Raw genomic sequence first — 21,394 nt, 5'->3', positions numbered from 1 at the left:
ATGCTCTGTCAATTGATAACAAGAATGTTTTTGTTTGTAAGTAAATTTATGAAAATAAAATCAAATAAAATGCAAAAAAAAAATCTGGAAAATTTATTTGAATAAAAATGTTCGTCGGTTCAAAATCTTAAATCTCCTAAAGTTTTGCACCGATTGCTTTGAAATTTTGACACAAAATTGCATTCAAGTATCGGTAAAATTTTATTTATTTATTTAAATAATAATATCATCGTTTATTTGTGCAAAATCTTAAATCACCAGAAGTTATTCACTGATCTTTGAAATTTCGACACAACGTTGCATTCAAATACGCGCATGTTATAAATAATACCTTTATGTAAAAACTTATTCATACAAAATAAGAACAGTGTTTCATGGCAGCGCCATTTATTGAATGTAACAATAATGAACACAACACAAAACATTGATCTTGAAAGACATTGTGCTCTTTGAATCTTGCTTACACCACGCATTGTCAATTAAAACATGTTAAATATGTTAACTATCTCTTTATTTCTTGACCATTTAATCAGACTGAGCCGCAGAAATGCATTGTACCCAATTATGCAAAATACACTGCAATAAATTGAAACAAAGTAAATTTTTTGGAAGACGATCAGTTTTACTCTAAGTTACCAGTTCAGGGTAATATTTTTCGAAAAAAATACACTGGTATTTATATAAACGCCCCAATTAAAAAACAATGTGTATTTTGACTCCCAGGAAATTAAACTCGAAACCCTGCTATGATAGTCAAACACGATAACCAGAACACTATGAAGGTGAACAATATTGCGACACTACAGCAATTATTAAGATTGTTTTGTAATATGGTAAAAAATCTAGCATTTTACAACAATGATATAATAATAAAAATAATAATAAATCCCTTACCGCACCCCAATGGTGCAAAGAGCACTGCTTCATATAAAAGCAGTGTTATCTCGATCGATTACACATAAAGGAAAGGTGATCAGCCTCCCACTTCAGGTACCAGTCCAGTGTAATATTGAACAAATATTAGTGTGAAAATATCACTTATATTTATTAAACCCCCCTGGGAATCGAACCCGGGACCTCCAGAACGGTAGGCGAGCATGCTGATCATAACACTACTGAGGCGGACAAAGATATAAGTATATTATGTATATAAGACAATGATATTATTATATATACAATGATATATGTAAGTATATTATATATGGTACACTAAAAAAATATACTGTAAATTATTAAAATAATTTTTTGAGATTTTAACAATGGGAGAAATGTTTCTCTGTGTTTATTAATTTTATATCAAATATTTATTTAATAAAATATAATTATCACCTAAATAATTGCCTGAATTATAATATGAAACGAATCAATCAAAATCTTTGGTTTACTTTAATTAATTTCTCAATATAATTAATAAATATTTGAACACAATTCAACAAAGAAAAGGATGCTTCAATTAAAATATGTGTAATTTGAAGGAGTTGAGAGTTTCGAGAAAATAATAAGCTTACAATTCTCTTCATTCGTTACCAGGAGCGCAGAAGTGTTAGTTTAAAAGTCTCTTTGAAGCACGCCGTAGAAATGCTCAAATAATAAAATAAGTTTACAGAAAGTTGGTAGGCTCGTTATCACTTACATTATTTTAAAGGATAAAGGGAAGACCTTTCAACCCCATAAAAGGCATAAAACGTTGTTTTCTTGCTTGTGCTTCGGAGAAAACATCAATTTTACATAAAAGATCACGCTAAAAAGAGAGGCAGTCTCGTTAAATTTTCTTTGTTTTTCTTGTTTATACATTTAAGTAACACAATAAAGAAAGCGATCTATGTACTGGAATTATGTTTTGCAATAAAATTAAGTTAGTGAACATAAAATTTCATAAAAAAATAAATCGATTTAGAAGAAAATAGTATGTGTGTCAAAATCCTTGCAAAAAAAATTAAGCAATACCTTTTCTTCAAAATGAAAAAAACAACACTTTCTGCCCTGTGGCGGGTAAATATTAAGTTTAAAATATGCCGCTTTTGCTGGGATATAGTACATTTTCTGTGCATTCCGAAAACATGCACAGCAGAAAATCGTCGATTTTTGATATATGACGTTGTTGAATGAAGTGAGCGATACGTTTATTTTTGTGTAAGTAATAAAATGGAAACGTTTATTCTTTAAATATTTATTAAACGTGTTTTTATTTTATCGCGTTAGACATAAAAAATACCGATGTCGATACAAATAAATGAATGTTTTTTTTTTATGTTTAAAAAAATGTTTTCAACCGTATGTCAAACAGGTTTGCAGTGTTTAATTGCGAATTTGGAGTTGTGTTTCGCGAGCCAACGTATATGTAATGCATTCGTGAGTATCTGCGAAGGGTAGTCGAGTATGAGTAGGGTAGGGGGTGGAGAAAGGTAGACGTGAATCAAACCAATACTGGCCGCAAACGCTTCACTTATGCGAGGGGAAATGCAACGGGGTGATGTTGGCGTTCGGGAAATTTAATTACGTTAGCGAGTTTTCCAGTTTTCCACCGGTGATATGTGATGAGCGAGATTTTTCGTTAATTAAACCGAAGGCAATTCATAGGAATGCGCTTGGCATAACATCCCAACTTTTTTGTAAAAACGTTTATAAAACGCGTTGTATTGTAACGTTTATTATTATCCGGCCAGGGATCCAAAATGAATGAACTGAAAAAAATACATGGAAAGATATTTGTGTTAATGATTAGTGATTAGTTATAATTTCTCATTTCTTTTCCTTTATACATGCTTATTACCGTATTTTTTGTACATGTCTATTAACTGTACCTTTTTTGCTTTATATTTAACATTTTGGCCTGTGTTTTCTTATTTGTTATTTTTTTTAGTCTTGTTAACCTTAATTCTAAGTACCAAAACGATTAATATCGGGAATATATATATATATATATATATATATATATATATATATATATATATATATATATATATATATATATATATATATATATATATATATATATATATATATATATATATATATATATATATATATATATATATATATATATATATATATATATATATATATATATATATATATATATATATATATATATATATATATATATATATATATATATATATATATAAACTTAAATGTAACTTTTGTATTTTATACTTAAATAAATAAATGGCCTGTATTAAAAAAATACTCTGCATGTTGTCTACATTTAACCTGATGATGAAATGGTTATGCCAAAACCGGTAAGTCATGAAGTAGTGTTTTTAAGTGTTTGTAAGTGGTCTTCTTCTGCTTCTATTACCTTCAACTATATTCGCCTCATAAATATATTTTACTGTTCTATCTTCATTTACACGATTATCAGGCCTAAACCATCTCAAAACACCTTTCTTAATCAAATCGATTATGTTTATCTCAGCCTTGCATCGTTTTACCGCATTTTTTTCGGTGAGATCGCATTTCGACTGCGTTCAGTCTACTTTCATCCTTCATTTGCCAACTCCATGCTTCACTTCCATATATTAGGGTTGAAACCATGGTATTGTCTACTGCCAGAATTACAATATATTACACTGTATTACGAAAAAATGCGAGTAAATCTTATTTGATATAAATTGACATGAAACATACCGCTGGTTTTCGTTACATGAAAAATCTAATTTGGTTTTCTGAAATGAAACGAAATTCTTATATATTAAATTGTCACACCTTCAAAAGACCTCAAAGGTTCAGTTATTCTTTAAAAAAATTCAGAATATATGAAGGATGGATTATTTGAATTATGGGACGCCTCAGACAAATGAGCCAAAACGAATTTTCTGAAATTAGATTATTAATCAAAATGATTCCATTTTTCTACTGAGGGATTTGTGTTTTATACATTTTTTTCTTCGTCTTGGCTTCTTCTCAACTTATATTATCTTTGTAGAATGTTGGGGTAAGCTCTTCTTGATTTTGGGCGGTAGGTCCTTCTATCATGGGTAATGTCACTTAGGCCATGCCTTCGTATCGAGTTTTCTTTTTGCAGCATGATTTTTTTGGTTTTCTTCTAGTTGTCTTCTAAAAGATCCATAGCGATTGCTTGGTTCACAATATGATCAAATTCTCTGCGTTATATGCGCTCATACCATCACAGCTGTCTTTCCTCTTCCTTACTATGATGTCTGTTACACCTAGGCTGACTCTAGCTCACCGTCTAAGCATTCGGATTTCAGTAGTTTCTAGTATTTTACGCATTTCGAGTTTACAAAATACTATTGAAAAATAAAATTTAATGACATAAGGCAGCCTTACTTACCATAAACCTAAATTATTATTGTAAACTAACATGGATTTCTAATGGAAATCAAAAAAAATTCTTGCTAAATACCATTTTTTATTCAAACCTATTATGAAACGTGTTTCGATGCATCAAAAGCATTCAACATAAAAAAAAGTTAAATTAAAAATAGACGAATATCACCATTTTTTTTTTAAATTTCCTAACGTCTAAATGACTCTGAAATCTAGCTACGGTTTATGCAACACTGTTTATCATGTCCCTACCAGGCTTTAACTTTATAAGTTTCATAGCCTATGCCTACTTGTGAGTGGATTTACTCTTTACGTTTAAAGTTACTATAATTTCATGTAATTCATGAGTGAAAATTCTAGGCAAAAACACTCGCCGAATATCACCACATAAATGTTCCCTATTATAATGCTATACACATTTTACAAAACGTGTTACTCTTTATTTCATCAAAATATGCTTACTTTATGGATATTCTGATTTTAGCATCGAAAGTAAACATATTCATGAATACGTTTTGTTATTCGGACAATACACAGTTGATGGATGCGTCAAGGGACAATGTAGTCTGTAATCCTTGGATAATTGTTCATGATATTGGGATAACCAATGATAGTCTATTTTAGGAATACTATTTGACCAGAATGTGACGGAATTCTGAGAACAGTATTATTAGAATTCTATTTGTGAGTACAATCAGGATTGATGATTCACTGAATTCATATTGAAAATAAATTTTACAACATTTTGAGTGTCCAAATACTTGTTTATGAATCTTATTATTTTTTGACACGAGTAGAATCGGTGAATGTTACACATGTGTAAAGTGATCACTCAAACCAGCCTATGACGGTCGTCAGCCCCGAAAATGCCCAGACTTCCATATTCTTCTTAATTTTTGATGCGATGTCAAAAAATATCATGTAAATAAAGTTATTCACAAATATATTAGAAATGATAGAATTACGATTCATATTCTCAATATTATCAATACTTAAAGCATTCACTTTGTGGTTAGTCATTTTTACTTATATATATATATATATATATATATATATATATATATATATATATATATATATATATATATATATATATATATATATATATATATATATATATATATATATATATATATATATATATATATATATATATATATATATATATATATATATATATATATATATATATATATATATATATATATATATATATATATATATATATATATATATATATATATATATATATATATATATATATATATATATATATATATAAATATATACATACAAATATATATATATATATATATATATATATATAATATATATATATTGTTTTCAACGAAAATGTTAGTAACATAAGTATATAACACTTTCCTTATCATTCATCGTTCACTTTGTGTAAAACCACTTAGACTTCGTGACTACCGGTGTCGGAATAATCATTCCATCATCAGTTCAAATGTAGATTTAAATGAAATTGTTACGGTCTGACCTTTATAAATTTTTTTCTAGACGAAAAATCTCGGTGAGTAGTTATAAACATACTAATATTACTAACATTTCTGTTAAAAATAATGAAAAAGTAAAAATGACCAACCACAAATACTTTTACTTTAAATATGGAAAATATAACATTCATATTTTCAGGCGTCTCGTGGTATAAAAAAATCAGGAATGAAAGAATTTTACATGCATTTCACGAAGATTTCTACTAATAAAAAACCTTTTTAATTCGACCATAGATATCATCGATGACATAAAATGAATTTTATTAGATATTATCAATTAAAACATAAATCAAAATATGAAGTGTAATGTAATAAAGATTAATGTGGTCGTCATTAAAGGATAGAAAGGTGAATGTAACACAGTGTATAAAGTGATCATTTATACTAGCCAATGACAACTTACAAGCTCTGTAAATGTAAAGACATTCCTATTTTCTTTCACATAAGTTGAAATACAAAAAAAGAAAATTAATATGATTTAAAAATAAAATAAAATCGGTGATATTAATTTTGAAGTCCCTTTGCAAAAACTTTTAGTAAAACGCGATCTTTTTCAAAATTAAATCCATCTTATTTATATTAAAATTTAAGTCTTATAATCTTCAAAGGCGAGATAATTAAATTTTGTTCAAACAGTTCAGCCTTTATTCAATCAGGTTTTGTCTAATTACAAAATACAGTTTCTTGGATCTTAATACAACCTTATCCAATTTATCATACATCAATGATTAAAATATTAAATTTATACAGTAATATGTACGCGATATTAATTTAATATTGGGTTTTTTCTTAAATGAAAATAAACATTTATAAACGAAAACTAACTTACCAACCACCACGGCGCTTCATTGCAGGAGTAGGCAGAGAGAATAGAACGTCACACATATCTCTTTTCAAACAACCTTCGTCTCTTTCACATTTATGAATCTCTTCATACATAACTGCCGATAACACTTTACGCTTGCTACACTTTCAAGCATTTTGAATACTTAATTATGCCAAGTTTCATTTGGTCATCTTTTGCTTCTATCATCAATTACATTCGCCTTATAAATTTGTTTTACTGTTCTTTATTCACTTATTCGATTCACATGCTCAAACCATTTCAACCCATTTTTTATTTTTTTTTATTGGTAATGCTTATCTGAGCCTAGCATTCTTGTCTTATACTCGTATCATCATTCGAACATCTAACACACATCGTTTTATCGCACATTCGTCTGAGAGATATTATTTCGACTGCATTTAGTCTACTTTCGTCCTTTTTTGTCCACTCCATGATTAACTTCCATGCATTTGTATCGGATCCAGGACTCCGTTATGTACTTCAATTTTAGCTTTCACTGATAGGTTTTCTCCTCTTTTTTAAAGTATCTTGCTCATATTACTCTATTTTTTCTTAACGTACTTGTTCGCAACATAAAGAAATTACTATTTACATTACATATTTATATAAAAAATAGTAAAAAAGTAAAAATGACTGACCACAAATTATATGTACTACATTTTGAGTGTGTCTAAATACTTGTTCACAAAATTGGATTTACTCCAATTATACGAGTATTTTTCATATTATTTTTTGACATCTCAATAAAAAGCTTTTCATCTCACCAATAGATGTGTCTAGTGAAGTTCTAGCTATTCAATAACAATGCACAAAAATTGGTTCATATATATAGAACTTCCAAGAATTTGAGTAGTGAGGTTGTCAATAATGGGTTGAATTGGTGAATGTTACACGTGTGTAAAGTGATCACTTAAACCAGCCTATGACGGTTGTCAGCCCCGTTAATGCCAGACTACCATATTCTTCTTCATCTTTGATGAGATGTCAAAAAATAATATGACAAATTAAATGCCTTAAATTAGTTAGTACATTATAAATGATATTAAAAAGTGGGTCTAATTCATAATTTAGTGAAAAAAAACTGACACATTCAAAATATTGAAATTTTTTTATCGAGAATGTCCTTTGTCGATATCGCGAAGAATATAACGCCGTATGTGAATCCATTTTCCTTCTAGTTCGCAAGCAGTTAGCGAACGAGTAAAGCGCACTGAAGTCCGCTGTATCGACAGACCTGTATCCTTCTGAATAAATTATACCGGTCTATCCTTATCCCGCTAACGTAAGGCCGATCACTTATATCCCTTTCTCGCATGCTGTGGAAATAATTAAATATTTAACACAAGGCAGTATCATACTCTTCGTGTACCCTTATAATATGTAATAACGACCATTGTATGTATGTAGTCTCTACGCATACATATTTAATAATCAATTCATTACAGCGCAGAATAAACTATAAAAGATAACCTATTACAATATTGAGTGGTCCGTAATTTACTTTTTCCTCTTCATTTTCTTCTCTAGCCTTCTGTTTTTTATTGCTGGATATAGGCCTCTTCAATTCCCTTCGGTCGGTTGCTGGTTGCAGCCAGTTTCTACCTACCACAGCGGGTATATCATCGGACCATCTTTTATTGAGATTTTCCCAAGTCTCTTTTATCCTCCCAAGGTCTTCATTTCTTAAATTTGGGGTCCTTCTTTCATGGGGTCATTTACTTGAAAATTTTAAAATCAAATCGGTTACTTTCTATTATTTTATATGTGTATGGACATGTGCATCGAATGAGCGAGGAAAGAGCGGTTTTTGAAGCGTTTTTTGAAGCGAATAATGTTGGTAATAGGGGCAGAGGAAGACCAAAAAACACTTGATATGATTAAGCTGATCAAATATGCATGATCAAGTGTGTGAAAGCGGCCACGTCAAGAATAGAAATAATCGATGGGTATGCATGAAAAGTTTCATAAATGTGGAAGTGGCAAAGATTGTTTAATGGTAGAAGTAAGAATGGTCTGGCGTTCTATTATCATTGCCTGCCCCTGTGGGGAAGCGACTAGTTGGTAAATGTGTGTAAAAATCTTTACATTCATCTAAAGGTGACGAAAACAAAAAAAACAAGATTTGAAACACAAATTTTCCATTTGATAACATTCTAAATAACTTGAGTCAAATCGCTGAATATCTTATTAAAACCTAGTTGTATTCTCAACCGGTTTCAAAGCAAATAGCTGTAGACATATTAATTGATTAATTAGTCTGGAGAACGAAGCTGTAGGCTTCAAACCGCTCGATATTATAATTTAATTATAAAAAGATGTTGAACGTTTTATGAAAATTTATTAAATTAAAAGTGATCTGTGTTTCTTTCAAAATGAAAGAGACTTCATACTTTACAACATTTTGAGTGTATCCAAATACTTGTTCACAAAATCTGGATTATCTCCAATTACAGGAGTTATTTTCATATTATTTTTTTGACATCTCATCAAAGATGAAGAAGAATATGGAAGTCTGGGCATTTACGTTGCTGATGACCGTCATAGGCTAGTTTAAGTGATCGCTTTACACACGTGTAACATTCACCAATTCTACCCATTATTTACAACCACACTACTCAAATTCTTGGAAGTTCTATATATGTATATGAACCAATTTAGAAACCTTGTTCTTGAATCACTAGAACTTCACTAGAGACATCTATTGAAGTTCTAGTGATTCATACTAATTATATAAACACTATGACTTTATACTAATCATACAAACACTATGGGTACATTATAATTAGTTCCAATGAAAAAATATTAATATAAATAAAAACTACGACTTAACGCAAATCCTGAAATTTTCAATGCAGAAATTTTTATTATTCAATCATAGATTTTTGTTGTTCTTTTGTTTTGTATGAAACTTATCACTAATCATATAGTGAGATGTATTTAGATTTGGATGATATTCATACAATCTCCAACGATTTTACTGAAAAATTCAACAAAATCATATATTTATACAACAAAATCATATGACAAAGAAATATAAAGAGAGATATGTAGATATGTACATATTTCTCTTTGATATGTACATATCTGTACATATCTGTGTGAATTGAATTGAATTGAATATTTAAACAACCTCCAAAGATTTTACTACTAAATTCAACAATGTCATATAACTATGAATCATATAGACAGATGTGTACAGAGCTGCATACCATTTAAACAACTCTCAACGATTTTACTACAAATTTAACAAAATCAAATAGACACCATAATCGTATAACAACGAATCATATAGACAGATTGTTAAATAGTCGTAAAATATTTAAACAATCTCCAACGATTTTAATACAAAACTAAAAAAAATATTTAACAACAAATTATATAGACAGATGTGTATAGAGTTGTATTCTATTTTTAAAAAAACTCCTAACAATTTAACTGCAAAATTCAACAAGAGACTGGGTACTCAATTTTAAAATTTCAACTCGATTTTACTTTGAAGTTTTATTGTGAAGAAAATATTATTCAAATTTACTTAAGTGCCTATAGAAATCTAAATAAAAAGGAGAACGCTCATTCTCGAAGCTGAATTCGGAAATGTAATATAATGTGCGTATTGTATTTTTCATAACAAAAGATGCCTCGAACGATCAATAAATCTTCTGACTCATGTCACCAAGAAATATTGTATCCGATATGCGAGAAATACATCAATAGCTATTTTTATACACATATATATAATGTAACAATTTCGTTTTTCATATAAATTCGCATCATAAAATACGTCTTAGAAATTTTATGGTGGTCTCGGTTTTGTTAGATGATATTTTATTTATTACTAAAAAAGATTCTTTCATATAAAAAACCTGAATCAAAAATTATATGTATCTACATTTCAGTGCTTTTTGGTGAATGGTCCTTTTTTTTGGAAAAAAAATTAAAACCTAGATTTATTAGTTATTTAAAAAATATATACAATTTTAGTAAACCTATAGGGTTATTAATATAAATAAAGTTTTCATTCTACACAAAGATATTTCTTATCATATTCAAATAATTTAATCAATTTATTTACGAATTTGTGTTTTCGTTTATTTTTATCAACAGTTAATTGTATTTATCCAAAACGTAAAAGTAATATAACATACATCAAAGTATTATTGATTTTATAATACTTTTAAGACAGAAAAATATGAAATAACTAAAATGTTCAAATATTTAATGGTAATAAGTTTGTCAAATAAAAGATAGAAAAAAAATACAAACCAATTTTTTTGGATAAAAAAAAATTAAGTTTTTAAATTAGCACTTATTCATATAAATTAGGATTTCTTTAAAAACTTCATTCATAAACAGGACTTCCATATTCTTCTTCATCTTTGATGAGATGTCAAAAAAATATATGACAAATTAAATGCCTTAAATAATAAAATTATAAATGATATTAAAAAGTGGGGCTAATTCATAATATAGTGAAAAAAAACTAACACATTCAAAATATTGAAAAATTTTGAAAAATCCAGATTTCAGAACAAGTATTTGGACACACTTAAAATGTTGTATATATTCAAAATAATACATATTATAGAACTAGAAAAACATCAGCAAGAAGCTTTTAGTGCACGTTTATATTTTCTGAGAAACGAGAAAAGTGAGAATAAAAAATCAGGGGTTCCCAAAGTGTGCGCCGCGGCGCCTTGGTGCGCCGTAGAAAGTCAAGAGGGGCGCCGTGAGTCGATCCTCTATCATTATCCGAAAGCACAAATATTCTCGGGTACCTCTAATGCAACAATTTCTTTTTTGAGAGCTAGCATCTTTCTACCCAACTTCTATTATTGTAGGCAGGTACCTTTTTCTTCCGACTATAATATATATACGTATGTATATAGTCACATTATCTATTCCATTATAGCTCACTAAAGTAGGGCGCCGTGACAAAATACTAAACTTGGATGTGCGATGCGGGCTGAAAAAGATTGGGAACCGCTGACCTAAATGAATTCTCGAGGATGTATCTAAGAAAATACGATTCCGAGGAAAACCGAGAAAAATTGCACAATTACAGGAAGTTGATTATACCATGAGTCAATTACTAGGGAAGCATCAATATTGTGTCACGATATTCCCAGCCCTTTGACCAATCACCAGAGAAAATCTGATTACACCCCCAAGGGATGAACAGAGGCACCACCGCCGACATGGAAGGGTTGTGAAATTATTTCAGCACAAGAAAAAACTACAGTAAACCCTCCTATAACGTTGGGATAACTTTCAAGTATGTATTTAAAAGACTTAAAATACTTTAAAATTTTGCTCGTTTGTTTTACTTTTCAACTGTAGATGAAAACATCTGTAGCTTTCGAAACTAGTCGTGTGTAATGAAGTAAAACTCTTAAAGTGAGAATTAAGTAGTATAACAATGTTTTTTTTTTAATAGTAACAATAGACACTTATAAGAAAATCAAACAGTAATTGATATTTTAAGTATGATATAAACATAATCAAACACTGAATTTTTGAGACTACCAAATTGCATTTCATTTAAAAAAACACATAGAAATAAAATTCGTGACAATAATTTTTAATAATATCGTTATTTTTTTAGTATAATTATATTTTTTACAATTTCTATAAAACAATCTTAAAATTTTAGTTGCGCTGACCCTCTCCAAAAAAGAGACTGACCTTTTGTGATTGGAGATTATCAAATCAAGCAATCTTTGCAAACAATCTTCGCCTCTTCCACATTCATGCATCTCCTCATACATACCTGTCGATTATTACGACTCCTAATCTTACCTGACAACTTTCAAGTATGTGTTTAAAATACTTGATCATGCCAATTCATTCGCCTCATAAATTTGTTTTACTATTCATATAATACTATATTTCTTTCTACACAATTCACATTGTCTTTTTTTACTCGTTTATTCCTTACACAGAGTTAATTACAGTAAACCCTCCTATAACGTTGAGATAGGTACCGCATTATCGGAGGAAAATGTATATGGGGTCTTTGTTTTTATATTGTATTTTAATTTTAAATGATTCATATCAATCTTTTTCGCTGATCAAAATGTAAAAATCGTCGATTAATATTAAAAGCATTGATACCTTTGTGGTATGGTAATATAACACTCTCCTTATCATTCAGCGTTCACTTTATGTGATTCCACTTTTAAGTGGTATTACACAAAGTGAACGATGAATGATAAGGAGAGTGTTAAAAATCGATATGTTACGTTATCCGTTGTTCGTATCATAAGACCAATACAAGGGGTTCGTCTCCTCTGACGTAATTGTGCACCCAGTTTGTATTTCACTGACCGCTAACCTAATGCGACTAGGCCTTCTGCTAGAACCTTCAGCTTGTGTCACACGAAATACAGGTAATAAGCAAACACTGCCTCCTATACGAGGCACAGTGTATTGTGCACCAGTTCATGGACATTGTTAGCAAACATCCAGGTGAGATAAACACAGGCTGGATTAGACTTTGTACTGCACAATGTGCAAACGTTATCTGTTACCAATTTTAAGGGTGTCTCAATTTGATAATGAATATATTATTTTTATTTTTATAAATTTTATTTGTTCGGGCATTGTACAGCTTTACATTTAGTATATAATAAAAAATAGTTACATTAACAATAATAAACATTACATTACATAAACAGAAATAGTAACATTAATAAAAATAATAAAAATAAAACCCTTATCCGCACCCAATGGTGCATAGGGCACTGCGTCATATAAACGCAGTGTTATCTTGATCGTTTACACATGAAGGAAAGGTGATCAGCCCTCCGCTTCAGGTACCAGTCCAGGGTAATATTGAATAAATATGACAGTGAAAAAATCACTTTTTTTTATTTATTTTACCCCCCTAGGGAATCGAACCCGGGACCTCCGGATCGGTGGCCGAGCGTGCTGACCATTACACTACGGAGGCGGTCAAATAAAAATAAAGCCAATTAAACAATTCTACGTGTATGTTATAATAACTATTGAAGAGATAAATAAATAAATAAAAAGAGTGGGAATGTATGTGTGTGAGAGTGATATAAAGTCTAATACCGTTTTATTAAGAAGAGACACCTTTTAAATTGTCCTCTCATCCCTAGAGTGAATCATCCAGTGTTGATATAATTTTGTTAATAATAAACTGGTCAAAAAAAAATCAGGCTCTGTCTCCAAAAAATAAATGTAAAAATGATTCAAAATGAATGTCACGTATTATTTAAAAATATTAACACTTGTTTAATGCCACTTATTGAGTTTTATTTCATTTTACACGACCAGTTTCGAAAATTACAGTTGTTTTCATCGACGGGTGGTTTTTAGATCGTATTGCGTAAATGAATAGTTTTTTTTTAATTGACATTGTAACATAGATAAAGAAAACTTTAAAAGTCTTAGCATTTACAGGACTATTGACTCGTCATAGATTCCTTTTTTATTCACGTGTCACATTAACTATTCTACACATGATTTACAAGCAACTACACTACTCAAACGTCGAAAAAGATCATACCTTACATATCATAATAAACTTATTTTTTATACTTAAAAAAAAGTTTTTTAAGTGAACTTAAAAAACAGTTTTTGTAATGTTAAACTTTTGAAAAAATAATCAAGCAGTAACAATTTTCTTGAATGTTTATATTAGAAATTTAAAGAAAAATTATCAAGAGTCGTTTGCAAGTTTGTTAATTATTCAGTTTATAATCAAAATGTGCCATTTTTCATTCCCTGCAGATTAAAAATTTGACAAAGTAAATATCATTTCAAACACATACGAAATCATTTGCATACAGGTTTTATAAAATAACGAATTTTAAAATAGAATTTGTATGATTTGTAAAGGTGGTATCAAGTTTTAAAAAATACGATAATTTATTTCGTGCCAAGCTTTTGAAATTCCACAAATATAATTTTGCTCGCTTTATCGAAACGGTTGTGAATGAAATCGATGAGCGCTTTGATTCTATTTCAAGATACGTTTTCGGATTTACAAATGAAAAGGCTTTGCTTAAATATAATTTATGCGTACCGACGGTGTTAATAAAAACAGACCGTACACATCGAAATACACCAGACAGCTTACTACATTATTGCAATTATTTTTATATATTTTTAATTTAAAACCGCCTCCGTAGTGTAATGGTCAGCACGCTCGGCTACCGTTCTGGAGGTCCCGGGTTCGATTCCCAAGGGGGGTAAAATAAATATAAGTGATTTTTTCACTGAAATATTTATTCAATATTATTACCCTGGACTGGTACCTGAAGCGGAGGGCTGATCACCTTTCCTTCATGTGTAATCGATCAAGATAACACTGCGTTTATATGACGCAGTGCCTATGCATCACTGGGGTGCGGATAGGGGTTTTATTATTTTATTTATACTTTTATTTATTGTTTCGGCATTTACTTTGTGGTAAGACATGTTAAATGATTAAGAAAACACTTGTTTTTATACCACTTGAGTTTTTAATGACTACTAGTTTCGGAAGCTAAACTTCCATCGTCAGGTCTGCATAACTAGTAGTCATTAATAAACTCAAGTGGTATAAAAACAAGTGTTTCCTTAATCATTTTAAGTTTTACTTGGTAAATACCACTTTTACATATTAAATACACAATAGTGGTACTTACTTAGTAAAATTAAAAAAATGGATCAATTAATCAAATTATTTATATTTATTTAATATATTTACAAAATAAATATTACAATGTAATTCGTTAGCTAGATATTTGTAGTTTTAACATATCTTAAAACTAGTTAGACTGTTCTTCTCTAAAAAAAGACCTAGCTCTTCTGCTTTGAGAGGGACTTATACTCATTGTTTATTGCTTAAAAAAGCATTTGCTCTTAAAAAAGTTGTCAATTTGTATTACAAAATATTTATTATCAACCCCATCGGTTATCATCAAAAAAATAAATAAAAATAAACTTAATCTAACTCACCAATTAACCATCACGTCACCTCCTCGCAGAGGTAGGCAGAGAGAATAGAACGTAACACCAATTTGCCTTCGTAAACAATCTAGGCCTCTTCCACGTTCATGCACCTCCGTACACATACTGCCGATTATTCCTCTACTACTACTGGCTACTGACCTGACTACGCCCAAGTATTTTAAATACTTGATCATGCCAAGTTTTCTTCAGTCTTCCTCTGCTTCTATTATCGACCGCATTTGCCTGATTTTTTTTACTATTCTTTCTTCACTTGATTCGGTGTTCACATGCCCAAACCATCTCAAAACACCTTTCTCAAATTTATCGGTTATGCTTATATCAGCCTTGCCTTCTTACCTTATATCACCATTCGAAAATCTATCATAAAATGTTTTGCCACACATTCGTCTGAAAGAACGAATTTTGATTGGATTCAGTCTTTTTTTTTGGTCAACCAACAGAATGTTTCGAGAAAAATAACATAATATGATAAAAAAAAAATAACAATTCCAAGTATAGATTTTCACCTAAGTGATTACCTATTTAAATAAACTGTCATAAAAGCATAACTATGTCTACTTAAATTCTTCTTTCGCCAACTCCATGCTTCAATTTTATACATTGCGGTTGAAACCAGAACTCTATTGTGTACTATCAGTTGAGCTTTCCCTGATAGTGTTTTTATTTTGCCAAAACTTTTTTATTCCGTCTTTTTTTAAAGCAATCATTACTTACAAAGCTTGTGTTTTAGAGGCTTATCTTTGCAGGTAGGATAGCAAAAAAAAAACAGAAAATGGGAAGCCAGATACAAAAATGCATCATAAATGCCCAGACCTATTTTAAATCAATATTATTGTAAATCATTTTGCAATTGGAGGGAATCGAACCCACGACGCCTGTTTCGCAGTCGTTTATCTACCCAACCACGCCACGTCGCATGTATATACAATTACATTCCTAGAAACTTTTTTGTGAAAGCAAGAGCTTGAAAAAAGATTTTTTCGTAACATATATTCAGTAAATAACGTACTATCCACAAAATATCATGACTTCGCCTGTGGCCTAAAAGTTACACCATCAATCAAATTCTTATAAAGAGCACCGAAAGGGAGCTTTATTATAATTATTTAAGTTGAACAGAAATCACGCAAATAACTTAAGCACATGACGCAGTCGGTGTTGCCCGCGGAGAAAGGAAGAAAAAATATAATTTAACAAAGGACTTTTCCTTACAAATTTACTGTTTTCTCCTTGCACCATTAATCACCCGTCTTGTGGCACGATTCTCTTTGTCACGCTTTAGGTCGTTATAAAATAGGAAAAATCCATGCCGAATCAATTTAGCGCTCCAAGTTACATATAACCTCACTAAATATATGTTTTTTGACTTCTCATCAAAAATAAAGAAGAAAATAGAAGTCTGGGCGTTTACGAGGCTGATGACCGTTATAGGCTGGTTTAAGTGATCACTTTACACACCTGTAACATTCACCAATTCTACCCATTATTGACAACCACACTACTCAATTTTTTGGAAGTTCTCTATATATATTAACTAATTTAGAAACATTGTTTTTGAATTACTAGAACTTCACTATAGATTGGTGAGATGAAAAGAAGCTTTTTTACTAAGCAGAGACTCTTATATTAGTAGGTATGTGAGGTCCCAATCCTGGATTATTATCACTTACATGAGAAACGCCAGAAAAAAAAATTTAAATTTTTTAAATATTTTAACTTATAATTTGACCAGGTGATTTATTTACAGCATATTGAATGTGTCCAAATCTGGATTATCTCCAATTATAGGAGTTATTTTTCTAATAATTTTTTGATGAGATGTTATTTTGATGAGATGTTATTTGATGAGATTATATACTATAATTGGAGATAATCCAGATTTGTGAACAAGTATTTGGACACACTCAAAATGTTGTCACTATATCAACCTTTTTCCTTTTATATTTTTTTTACAAAAATGTTAGTATTATTAGTATTATATATAATCACTCACCTAGATTTTTTATCAATCGGTATCGAGACGTACCCATCCCTTCGTCAAGACAATCACTACAACAGCATGCAAACAATACTATACGTCACTATCATAGGACTATTCACAAACTTATAGCTACATAAAATGTTGATCGCATACGATTTAAGTCGACCCGAGGACCAACGTGCACTAAAGATAAATGGAAAAAGTATGCGAATGAATCGAAACATGTGTCATAATAGATTTAAATAAATAGTTGTATGAACCAAGTAAAAATTCAATAAAAAATTGATAGATTTTACCACAAAGTAACTGCCAAATCAATTAATAAAAACACCTGTAGAACGTTTATGTTAGATGCTTCGAATATTTTTTTTTTGCAAATTAAGCTCTTAAAAAATATTTTATGTATTAAAAATACATTAAATATTGCGAATGGAGATAGGAGGTATTGGAAATATAGGACACTTGTATTGTCGACAATTTTCTTTCAGGATTCGAGAAAGATTCTTATCACGACCATATTTATTATTACATTTCTCACAGTTTCAACGGTTATTTTTCACCCTAGCGTTTTTAATTTATTAATTTACTTCTGCTTATTTTTATCTTTTTATTAAATTGAGATTGTGTCAAAAAAATTAATGAATTATATACACAATCTTTCAAAAAAAAATATTAAAAAATCAAAAGACAACTTATATCTTAATTACCCAAGCTTTTTAAATACGGGTAAGAAACCCTGAGAGTCCTATCCACTGCTGATATTACACCTTCAATTCCACGTCCATTTATTTTTCCATATAATACCAATATTCTTCACTCTTAAACCTAAATAATCCAATCACCTCTTCTACAATCAAGTTAACACCATTTCAATCCGATTTGGTCTCCTATGCAGTAAACAGTACACATATTGCTGGAAGTCCCGGGTCAAATTCCCAAAGGAGTCAAAATAAGTCAAAGTATTTTTCTTTCCATGATTTATTCAATATTATCCTGAACTGTCATCGTAAGACATATTACCTTGTCTTCATATGATCAACGATTATAATTTAATCTTGCATTGATTTCATCAGTGCCCTAAGCACCATTGGGTCCGAAAAGATTAAGAAGAAGAAAAATAGTGAAAGAAAATAATGAAAATAAATAATTATATTTATATATATATATATAGGTATATATATAGGTATATATATATATATATATATATATATATATATATATATATATATATATATATATATATATACATATATATATATATATATATATATATATATATATATATATATATATATATATATATTTATATATATATATATATGTATATATATATATATATATATATATATATATATATATATATATATATGTATATATGTATATATATATATATGTATATATGTATATATATATATATATATATATATATATATATATATATATATATATATATATATATATATATATATATATATATATATATATATATATATATATATATATATATATATATATATATATATATATATATATATATATATATATATATATATATATATATATATATATATATAAAAATATATATATATAAATATATATATATATATAAATATATATATATATATATATATATATATATATATATATATATATATATATATATATATATATATATATATATATATATATATATATATATATATATATATATATATATATATATATATATATATGTGTGTGTGTACTTATATAGATACATCGTAACCAAAGCTTATTTCCAATCACTACTCAACCTCATCAAAAATCAACTAAAAATATTTGAATACTCATTAAAAAAGGTAAACTTTCCATCTGATTCCATCTCTTTCTCTGGGAAAGCTACCGCCTTGGAACTAAAGAGATTTTACGGCACAAATGCGATTTTTCAACTCTGTAATAGTTTCTTTAAGTTAAATTGTATGTCATCTGTTCGACTGGGGGCATTTAATGGGGCATTATTAAATAGACTAATTAATATCCCTCTCAGTAACTCAAATTATAATCGTGAATTAAACACAATTAAACTAATAGCAAAAAACAACGGGTATAATAGCGCGCTAATAGATGAAATGTTAAAAAATAAAATTAAAAATAATTTAACCAAAAAATACATATATTCAGCTCCTAATAATGATTCAATCAAAAATAAATCTTGGCGAAAAATTTTATATACGGGTTCAATAACTAAAAATATTTCGAAAATCTTACCCTCCCATATCCAACCTGCATATTATACAAATAATAATTAACATAAAATCCTCGATAACTCAAAATCTAAAATTGATTTATTACAAAAAAGTGGTGTTTATGAAATTTCGTGTGGAGATTGTGATAAAAAATATATTGGCCAAACTGCGAGAAATTTAAAGATTAGAATTAAAGAACATCATAGCGGTCTTGCTAGTAATTATTTTTCCGAATTTGCAAATCATATAATAGATACTAATCACTCATTTCACTCTCATAAATTAAAATTATTACACCTTGTTCCATATAAAGGCCAAATTATGAATTATCTTGAAAATTAAGAAATCCAAAAAAACCTGAATTCTAGTAATAATTTATTAAATAATATATTGTTTCAAGATTCTTCACCATTGCTTTCCATTTTTCCTTTGTTTTCAAACTCCGTCCCTTGACTAACCCCTTCCCCTTACTTTCCCCTCTCCTTATTTATAGAACAATTTTATATTTTATATTTTAGTTATTATACAGACCTGAATGATGGAAGTTTAACTTCTGAAACATGTAGTCTATAATAAAACTCAAGTGGTAAAAAACGAAGTGTTTTCTTTAATCATTGTAACTCACGTAGTACTTAAAAGGAGTACATAAAAAAAACTGTAATAAATTTCCGAGAAATCTTTACCTCCATTGAAACATTTCTGCAAATAAGTGTTTATTCATTTGTACTATGAGAAATTTGTTTATTTTTTTTTCAAGGTTTTTTATTATATTTGACATATTTTGAATGATTACTGACCATCCTGCATTTATATAATCTTGATTAAGTTAAAACCATGTAATTGGGACGCAGTGCCCTATGCAGCACTAGGGAAGAGACAGTAGGAAAAAGAAGAAGAAAAATACAATGTATTTGATAGAAATGCTAAGAAGCAATCATTGTTACTGAAAGAAATACGAGTCATGATACCAAAAACGAGATTCAATATTTTTAAAAAAATACTTGAAAGAAAATGTAACATTTCGGTAAAACTTTCCGTATAATTATTTAAATTAATCGAGGTTCTTTAACGTTTTTAAAATAAACCTTTCCAGCAAAGAGATAATTTTTATATACTTTCCGTAAGTAATATTAAAGTAATCTTAGACCCGAAATTATTATTGAATTTTTCTTCCTTAACTCGTATTCAATTTAATTATGAAAAAGTTAAGTAACGGATCTTTTTTTAATGGACTACAATGCGACCGCAAAGTTTTCCTGTGGCTGATAAAGTTAAAAATCTACTAATTTCTAAATTTACTTTGTTTTAATTAAGTTTTCATCTCTGATACGGAACAAATTACAAATTAAGTTAGTTACTTTAAATCCATAAAAAGATAATGCCTTCCGCAAAAAAGTTTTTTTCTTAAAAATGTAAAATTGGATTTTGCTCATAATTTTTCATGATCTCAAATCCTTACGAAGGTATATTTTTATTCAATAACTGAAAGTATATAAATTTTACTAACGTTCGGTTGCAAAATCATTTTTAAAAAATACGGTAAAACAAG

This window comes from Brachycentrus maculatus, unplaced genomic scaffold (genome assembly GCF_059751285.1).
Source record: "Brachycentrus maculatus isolate JH-2025_06_01 unplaced genomic scaffold, ASM5975128v1 h1tg000306l, whole genome shotgun sequence".
In the NCBI taxonomy this organism is placed as follows: domain Eukaryota; kingdom Metazoa; phylum Arthropoda; class Insecta; order Trichoptera; family Brachycentridae; genus Brachycentrus; species Brachycentrus maculatus.
The sequence above is the reverse complement of the archived record's forward strand: the minus strand, read 5'-3'. Positions refer to the sequence as shown.